Below are 9,419 nucleotides of genomic sequence, written 5' to 3' on the forward strand. Positions count from 1 at the left end.
GGGGATACAAAGGTAAACATGAAGGGAATAAGATACTTGGGGATAAAGGACATAAAGGGGAAGGGAGGTGAGAGGGGAGAGAGATGTGGGAGACTTGGGGATAAAGGACGTAGAGGGGAAGGGAGGTGAGAGGCCTAGAGGGGAGGGAGAGGATAGATGGGGGTTTAAGGAGGGTGGGGGTGATAGAGAGGTAAACATGAATGGAATGAGATACTTAGGGATACAGGACATAGAGGGGAAGGGAGGTGAGAAGCTCAAAGGGGAGAGAGAGGTGAGATGGGGGTTTAAGGAGGGTGGGGGGGATAGAGAGGTAAACATGAAGAAAGTGGGGGAGAGACTGAGGGAAAGAGGTGAGAGAGGGAATGAGATGGGTGTAAGGATGGAGAGGGAGATATAGAGGGATAGGGGAATAAGGGAATTGTGAGAGCTAGAGAGGGGAGGGATAAAGAAGAGTAGGGATATAAGAATGAAGGGAGATAAGAGGTAAGGGGAGAGAGAATAAGAGATCTAGTTCATAGAGAGATATGGAACTACGAGTGAAGGAAGATAAAGCTGAGTAATGGGACATGGATGAATATGGATACCTCGAGAGCTCAATGTGAGATGGATAGACGTGGATACCTTAACAGGTGGAGAGCAAGGAGAGAGAGGCCATAATTGAGAGAGGGGAGTGAGATATAAAATGAGAGACAAAGGAACAAAGAGAAAGAGGGAAGGAGGGGTAGATGGTGATTTTTTGAGATACTTAGAGATGGTAAAGGTAGATATAGGTGATGGGGAGAGTTCACAAAGCAAGAAAGAGGGGCAGGTACCTGTAGGGTGAGAATTGGAGAGGGAGAGAGAAATATATAGAAGGGAAATAGAGGTAATTTACTTAGAGCCTAAGGAGGGATTGATAAGAGACACAATAGGTACATATATATATATAAAAGGAGAGAGAGATAGCTAATGGAACATTGTTTCAACTAAACATTGTTTCTATGTACACATTTGGCCCTCTCCCTATTTGGTGCACGCCAAATGTGGAATATGGACCACATTTGGTGTGCGCCAAATGGGAAAACCCATTGATCACATTTGGTGCATGCCAAATAGGGAGACTGCCATATTTGGCGCACGCCAAATGGCCCGCTTTGGGAACCACCAAACCTATGGGTTGGATTTGCCTTGGGCATCCAACCCAAAGGTTTGGACAACCATTTCAAGCTAGAGACGTGTTTTTATCAAAACATTGAAAATTTTAACATATTTTTGGTCATGCTCTCTATCAGGTTTGCACGTGTTTCAATGAAGTTAAAAAAAAATACCGTGGTAAACTTGAGCTCCCTCTTAGCTATCCAACAATGTAATTTATTCCAAATTTTGATTTCGTTAAGTCTTTCATCTATAATTTCTTTTGTCAGTGTGTCTGTTTTTTGTCAAAAACCAACATGCACTATTTTGAGTATAGATATTTACACGTTCATCAGATTTTGAAAAAAACTTACATTTTTAGAAACTAGACTCCATTCTACACAATTTTTTTTTAAAAAGTTTTGATTTTTGATTAGTTTTCAATGATTTTAGGGGGGAGTACACTCAAATTTCTGTTTTTCAGGATGTGTCCACTTTGAAAATCATACTCATTAAAAAATTAGCTGAAAAATCTGGCATAAACTACAAGGTGTTAGCTAATTTCTCACCGAAGCTATTTTAAAAATTCAAAAAAAAAAGTTAACATTTTAGGGGGGCTACAATAGACGCTATGTTATGTTTTTTGCATAAAAATAGGACCACTTTTCGTGGGCCCCCTTTTTGAAGCCCTTAATCTCCACCATTTTCAAAATAAATTAGTAGTTTAGAAAGTAGACTCGAATCACTCCAACTCTTATTCTTGTTGCATCTTCAAATTTGGAGTGTAATTATGTTCAATTTGTCGTTGAAGTTCAAACTTTGTTGATTTCTAGAAAAAAAGTGGCATCTTAAGACCCCCTTTTGGTACCACAACTTGGTGCATATACCCAACAGCTACACCTAAGGCTACAACTTTCGCTCTCACCTGATTTCTATAGCGGCTCGAAGGATTTACCGCGTAAGGTTGTTCCCAAGAGTGATGTGTCTCTTGGCATGCCTCTCTTAAAAATAGAAAATTTAGAGCGTTACTAACACTTTTCTCTTATACCTAGGACCACAAGAGCCAAAGGAAAGGATAGTGTGTGTTAGAAATGGGACCACTCTATAGTTTTTTGCACAAGCGTGCCAATCACAAAAAACACTTGTTCTTTTTAACCTTTTTATTGCAATGTGATCTATTTGCTATTTGGAGATGTTGCTCCAACAGACATGATGTTCTTTTTAATTCCACAAAGCAATTTGTTTTCTAACTAGGAAAGTAAAAATCCCGGTCAACAAAATTGAAAGCACATTTACTTAAAGTAAAATCGCTTTGTAAACAAAAATGGACAAGTTTTGATTGTTCTTTTTAACTTGCAAATAAAAGATTGATTGTGAATTTTATCCTTGCAAGAAATAAAATATTGTTGGTTCTTTTAAGCCCAAATTAAAATGTTTGTCCTAACTTGCACGAAAGCAAAGTTTGTTTGATTTGTTGTTCTTTTTAACTCACAATGAGATTCTTTTTAAGCCCAAATGAAGATGTTTGTTGATTTTAGCCCGAAATGAGAGATGATTCTTTTTTAAACAAAGGAAAGTGAATTCTTTTTATCCAACTTAAAAAGCTAGAAAAAAATTTAAATTTCCTAATTCTAACTCCTCCAATCTTGCAAGAAATTTGTTAGTAACTTGCAAAAAAGAAAAAATAGTAAAATAAAAATATTTTTGGTGGGCTTCTACAAGCCTAAGTTTTTAATTTTTCGGTTACAATTTTTTTTTTTGCTCTCTGTTACAAAAGAGCCTACTCTGTAAAAACACAGAAGCGCTACTTCGGACAACAATGCCGAAGTATTTGCACAAGCGCAAACACAACTAGCAAAAGTGCTAAAATATGAACAACAACGCTAAACTATGAACAAAAGCGCTATTTAAACAGTTTCGACAGAATTTAAGGACTGACAAACAAAGAGCGCAAAAGCACTAGATTATTACAAAAGCGCCAATTAATAAACAAAAGCACTAATTAATAAACAAAAATGCTACAACTATAGCAAAAAAGCTAAAACTGAGGTGAAAGCGCTAAAAAATTGAGCAAAAATGCTAAAACTCTTATGTCGATAGTGCCAAAACGCGAGACAAAAGCGCTAAAGCGCAACCTGTGTGTGAAAATTATAAGAAAATCATTAAAAAGTTAGATTGGAAATGATCAAAAGGTTGCGCGTTCGATTCATGTCAAGTTCACCAAATGATGCACACTAAAAAGGACACAAGAGAACACAAGTTCAAACGTTAGTATGTTAGTGATAATAAAAAAATGAAATACAAATGAACCTATGATCCTTAACATGCATATCAAGAGAGATATAAAACAGACAATAAGAAGCATACAAAAACGAAAAAGGGAAAGAAAACTCCTCGAGATGCTCCTCACAATGCTCATAGTTTCTCCTCCCTTGTTCCTCTCCTCTCCAAGTTCCACATGAGTGTAGCCCTTATCTTTTTGCACTATTCATGGATGTCTTATGAAGATTCAAGATTATGAAAATAAGAACAAAATGTCTATGCAAGTGTAAACAAGCTACTATGAGAAAGCACCTAATTAATCTATGTTAATTTTAACAAAGTAACAAAACAAATGCTCCTAAATGTTCTCTCAAAATAACTATAAGTTTGATGCATAAAGATTTATGGATCCTTTTGAAGAAGGAATGGGCTCTATTTATAAGAAAAATGGAGAAATGGATGGTTGAGATTGAGTAATCTCAACAAGGGCTAGGATTGATGGGTTTGTGATCCATGTGATGAATTTCAACCCAATCCCATGATGACAAATGTCAACATGAGATGGCTTGAGAGGAGAGGGAAGAAACATTAAATGCTTGAGATGACATGAAGATTACCTTGGGAGGGTTTGGTTAGGCTTGAGTTAGTGAATAAAGCTTTTATCTAACGAATAATGCCTTTATCCAATGGATAAACTCTTGTGCAAGAGTTAATGGAGATAACCATGGTCAAAGCAATAAATGCTTGAAGAGACCCATGAGTTAAATGAGGGTTGAGTTAGAGGGAAAGTATCTAACCATGTGGGTGAGTTGAGTTTAACCATTAATGGTTATGTAAGAGTCATAAATGGTTATGTAAGAGCCATAAATGGTTTAGAAGACTTTGGGGGTTAACTTGTTGGCGAATAAAAGTCTTTAATGCTTTTCAAAGACTTTGGAAGCTTTGAGAAGTGACTTCTCTTTGCTTAGAAATGTGACAATAATTAGGGGATAGGATTAGGCTAATTTGGAATGGATTAGAAGAATCTAGAAGGGGTTTAGGATGCAAGTGGGTTTGGTGGGTGAGAGAAAATAGGATTTTAATTAAAATAAAATTCATTTATTTCAACTAAAATTGTGCAACTTGCTTTTGTAGGAGAATGCAAGTGGGGGGAGAGTAGAGATTTAAACAAATATTTATTTATTTATTTAAATGAGGAAAGGGGTTAAATTAAACAAATATGCTTTATTCATTTAATTAATTGTTAGAGTGTGGTTTAATGAATTAATTTAAATAAATTCAATAATTTATTTAGTTAATAGAAGAAGAGGTTTGAGGAAGAATTAATTAAATATTAATTTAATTAACTGTTGACTAATGGTTAAATAATCAAATAAATACTAAATATTCATTTAATTAAGTGGACAGATTTATGTGTCTACAACAGGCTTTCATGTTCATATAGTCATTATTGATCTTCATGGTGAATTTGCATGTGGTAACCCTATGATTACTATTTTGATCTCTATCTAAGAATGTCTTTCTCTTTGTTTTTCTATCGATCTGCATTTTTATTAGCAAAGTCTTTTCATTATCTTAGATGATAATAACTGTGATGTATTATCTTTTGATAGTGAAACAAACCATAGTGCTCTAATGCGATCCTTCATTCTTAACATAGACATCCAATCTTGGTATGGACTTATACAAGTATGTCATCTTAATCTCAACTTGGAAGGATCATACATTGGGCTAATGACTACCTTCATTCAAATAACTGTCATTTCATACTCCTGGTCATATACTATTCTTTTGTTGTTGCCTTCATTTATTCAGTGTCATGTATTATTTAGCCTTGATTCACTGTCCATGTAAAATGATCTTGTGGATGTTATGTATACACCTCACTATTGACTATCTTAGTCTGCTAATGTCCTTATATGGCAGAATAAATACTTCCTTGAATGTCTTCTATGGTCACTCTGAATCTATTTCCTAATCAATATGTGCTCACTATTGTGAATGATGAGTTCCTGCTCGATGAAGCAATAGTGACATAAAAACATGTTGGGCTCAACCCTTGTGGGAGCCTCATTTTACTCCACATCTTGTGATATTTGACATATCGGTATGAAATAAAAAGTATTCCGATAATTAATATCATACCTATACTTGCACAATGAACAAACATGTTAGATAAAACAATGAAGTTTAGATCTTGATGAGTCCTAATGATGGTTCTTTGCTTTTCTTTGATGCATGAAATGACTCTATAATTTGCTCTAATGCCTTATGAAAGTAAATTATATGTTTGTTGATGTTACATATGAACTGATTAGGCATCCTGATCTCTAACACCACTTGTCATCTCTTGCAGGCACTTCTGGAGCAGCAGAGCAACTTCTGAAGCAATCCAAGTGGAAGAAGACAAAGATTCAACAATTCAACCTTGGGGTTCATCATTTAGGCAATGACATATCCCTATTATTTTCTTAAGTTCTGTTGTCCTCATTTTTGTTTTCAAAAATGAAGGACCACTACGGTAAAAATTTTATGAAAAAATTGAAATTTTTACTCTATGGCATGCTTCCCGAGGTAGACTTTCGACTAATCCTTGGACTGGCTTGATCCTCAGTCCATTCTTGAACTACGTTTCAAATTTCGTCCAATTCTGGGTTTGTTTGCTATGCCTTTCCTTCAATTTCGGGTTTTAAAACCCAGACTGCAGGTGGAGAATTTTCTTCAAACTGCAAGTTTTAATGATATTCATTGTTATGGTCTTTGTAGGGGAATTTTTGATCAATTACATGTGCACTTTTATTTTAAATATGTCACTTGTAATTTATTTTAAGTTTCCCCTTTGTTGTTTTTATCTTTTTATTGTTTTTTGGTCATTTTTAGTTAAAATAGGGATTTTTTGGCTCAACTGCAAGTAAACTTGCAGTTTGTTCAAAAAACCCCTACTTTAATGGTTTTTACATGTAATAGGGATTTTAAATCCCCATTACATATGTGCAAGTGTTTTTAACTTGTTGTAGGGATTTTATTTCCCTTTTACAAGTATTTTTAAACTTGTAGTTTGCTCCAAAAAACCCGATTTTGACATAAAAGTGCATTTTTGACAATTTTAAACTTGTCATTTGTCCAACAAAACCCGATTTTGGCTTGATGAGTGAAAAAGTGAAAAATTAAACTTGCTATTTGTCTTAAAAAACCCGATTTTGACATGAAAGTGGGAAAAGTGAAAATCGAACTTGTTATTTTCTCTCTAAAACCCGATTTGCTTCATTTTGGACAAATCGAACTTGTCATGTGTCTCCCAAAACCCGATTTTCATGCAAAATTGATTTGTTGAAGATTTCAAAGCAATTTTTTGTGGATATTTTTTAGGGAAGGAAGGCATTTTTGCTTCTACCCTATTTTCATGCAATCATCAACATCTTTCATGCCAAATGGAGGTTATATTGACTGGTTTTTGGAGCTAAATCAACAAAAACGTGGTTCTTTAAACCCACATTTTGGGTGTTTTTTACTTCATAAATTTTCAATCTCCTTAAGCGTTTTGTCTTCTTCTACCTAGGCGTGGAGGGAGAGAGGGTTTTCGCACCATTTAATGATGTCGTTGGAGTTTATTATGGTGGCCACATGATTTCCTTTGGCCACGTTTTCTCCCTTTGGCAGTGTTTTCAATCATTTGGATCATTGTTTCTTCTTCTACCTTAGGCATTTTGCTTGGATGTACACTCTCATTGGCATTTTGGTCCTCCAAGTTTAAGATTGCTGCTATATTTGGGGCATTTTTACAAAAAACGTGATAAGGATTTGATTTTCCGGATTGCTCCTTTTCACCGGTTTTGCTTCTTCATTTCAAGAATTGTTGCATTGTTGGAGAAGCATTTTGCATTTTTAAGAAAGGTATGTTCTCCTTCCTTTCTTCTCTTCATTTTATTATTTTCTTGTTTTCTTTATTTTTCGTTATTAGTTGCATTTTTGGCATGTGATGTTCTTCCCCTAAAAATTGGTTTTCGTGAAAGAAATCTTCCCCTTGAAATGCAATTGTTGAATTGCATTGTTCTTCTCAAAATTCCTTCTTAACTTGTATTCGGGATTTTTAATCTCGATTACAAGTTCGCTGGAAATTTTTGTCCTTCCCCTACAATTAAGGAATTTAATCATTTTTGGTTAAAATTCCAAGCATGAAAAGTGTGAAATAACCCCTCCCTTGCAAATTCGGGTTTTAAAAACTGGATTACATGTTGAAAAGTTCTTCCCATTTTCATGAAAATGCCTTTCCTGGATATTCCCATTTCTATCCATTCATGTTCCCCATATCCGTACTTTCCATTTCCATCATTTCCCGCAAGTCAAAATCTCATTTTTCGTCCATTTCTCCATTTTCGAATTTACAAGTGTACTTGTATTCGGGTTTTAAAACCCTGATTGCATGTATGTCCTTTCCAACTTGTATACTTGCGAAAATTTTCCCAAGATCCGAAATTGGTCAAAGTCAAGATTTTCCCATTTCTCCATATCTCCCCTCTTCCTCTCACAAAACCGTAAAATTCAGAGATCAAATTTTTACCCATTTAAAGAAGGAAGAATGATATTTGTAGCTGATTATGATGTTGCCTTAACTCTTTTAAGTCTTCATCACAACATTCCAGGTTCACAATCGATGTCAGATTTGCCGGCATCGCCAAGTCCAAAGAAAATGAAATACAAATATGACAAATACCAGAATGAGGTTGCACCTTCCCAGGTTTCTTCTCCTTTGGATCGCATCAGGGACACGGAAATAGGGCACGTCGATATGGCAGAATTCATCAACAGGGTAGAAGATCCACAGGATAACAACTTGCAGCAGCTATTGGACAGCCATATCCATCATGCATCTTCTTTCCCAGTGGCTGCCCTAGAACTTGAGTTCGTTCTTGCATGCGCCCATCATTTTGACAAAGAGTCAAGAGTCATCAAAAATGATGATGGTGAAGCTATAATTTGACTTGATGCGGATACAATCGAGAAGGTCTTCAAAATACCTCCTGCACCTGTTTATATGGAAATCACCAAAGAAAGTGCAGCAGAGTATTATGTGAAAAGGGAAAAAGATTGCAAGCGACACATCAATAGGTGGATCCAAGAGCCACGTCCTTCCTTCTCAAGATGGGCAAAGTTGTACCGTTGTGATTTCAAGTGGGAGATAGGAGACACCATCACTCTTCTCAGCAGGATGATGGGCCTTGAGCACTCTAATGTCTTTGAGCCATGGATGTATCAATTCATTATGTTCATACGGCAGTCGCATCACATTTCATGGGGTGAAATCATCAGCGATGCTTTGTGCGAACAACTTGCAGCAGTTCCTACCACTATGACCTTCTTCATGAATTCTTATTTGGTATATTTAGCAGCGTCACTTAGACACTTTCCAGGTCTTTCTACCAAGGGTGATCGCTCACTTATACCAGTTTGGGAATATTATGACCAGTTGCCATTGAAATCTAGCAGACTGCATTTTAGAAGAGTCCAAGATGCATTCTTCGGATATTTCATGTGTCAGTTTGACGTGGATCTCAGAAACAAAAGAGTATCAGATGAGGCATGGGTCAAGGTGTCTGAGTATGGGTGTTTGTTCCTGCAATTTCCCACCTTCACCTATATGAGGATTGGATGCTATGATGGTCAGCCATACATGCTTCCAAGATACCCAACCGATAAGATAATTCTTATGGAGTTGGGAAGACAGATCATGGTTGTTCATACTTTTTAGTTTGCTAGACACAAGGTTGGAATGGGGATCTCTAGCACAAACCCATTGAAAATTGGTCGATACTCCCTTGTCACATCTGTGAAGGCTAAGGCCATGGAGGCTGAATTGCAGGAAATCAAGCTTAAGAGGTTCAAACCTAGAGCTGATTTTGATTATAGAGGTATGAAGGAAAAGATTAAGAAATCCTTTGTGCATGTTCATCACATTGAAGACATCTGGGTAGATCTCCGCACGGAAGCCAAAGTTCTGAAGATGGATTACTGTAGGCTCACTGTTGAGCAAATTGTTGACTTGA

Source organism: Cryptomeria japonica, chromosome 3 (assembly GCF_030272615.1).
Source record: "Cryptomeria japonica chromosome 3, Sugi_1.0, whole genome shotgun sequence".
Classification (NCBI taxonomy): domain Eukaryota; kingdom Viridiplantae; phylum Streptophyta; class Pinopsida; order Cupressales; family Cupressaceae; genus Cryptomeria; species Cryptomeria japonica.